The 450-nt window shown below is 65.8% G+C and overlaps 1 protein-coding gene across 1 annotated transcript in view; it reads right to left on the bottom strand.

Annotated features, from left to right (window-relative positions):
* INTS9 (integrator complex subunit 9) overlaps positions 1-286 on the bottom strand; it is a 62,001-nt gene extending 61,715 nt beyond the window's left edge. The window contains exon 1 of the mRNA XM_008631041.2: positions 61-286. The gene's annotated coding sequence lies outside the window, so the exon portion shown is untranslated. The remainder of the gene's footprint in view (positions 1-60) is intronic.
* Positions 287-450: the final 164 nt, after the last annotated feature.

Below are 450 nucleotides of genomic sequence, written 5' to 3'. Positions count from 1 at the left end.
CCCGGCGCTCCCTGTCCCGGGGACCCCCGGGGACGGCAGGGGAAGGAGGGAGGCTCTGACCTGCGGGGATGGAGCCGGGCACGGAGCCCTCTCGCTCTGCCGGGGAGTTCTGCCCTGGCTGGGGCTGTGCGAGGGCTTCGGGGGCTCCTTTTTGGGAGCTTTGTGCCGGTGGAGGTCTGGGAACGGGGGTCGGGGTGCTCCAAAGCCCGCTGGCTCCCAGGGCTGTGAGATCTGTGGCGGCTCCCGGGGCTTTGGGAGGTTTTTGGGGAGGGCAAAGGCGTGAAACCCGAAGGGTGTCTGGTTGCTGGAGAGTTTAACATGGGAACGGGTGGGGGAGGAGGAGGACCCGGAGGGAAGTCATTCCCAAAACGTGCGAGGAGAGCTTGGGTGGGGTGTCAGACGCTTGTGTATTTTGTACTTCTTGGGAAGAGGTGGGCAACGGGGATGGGG

This window comes from Corvus brachyrhynchos, unplaced genomic scaffold, assembly GCF_000691975.1.
Source record: "Corvus brachyrhynchos isolate BGI_N302 unplaced genomic scaffold, ASM69197v1 scaffold203, whole genome shotgun sequence".
Taxonomy (NCBI): Eukaryota; Metazoa; Chordata; class Aves; order Passeriformes; family Corvidae; genus Corvus; species Corvus brachyrhynchos.
This window is presented reverse-complemented; position numbering and strand designations above follow the sequence as displayed.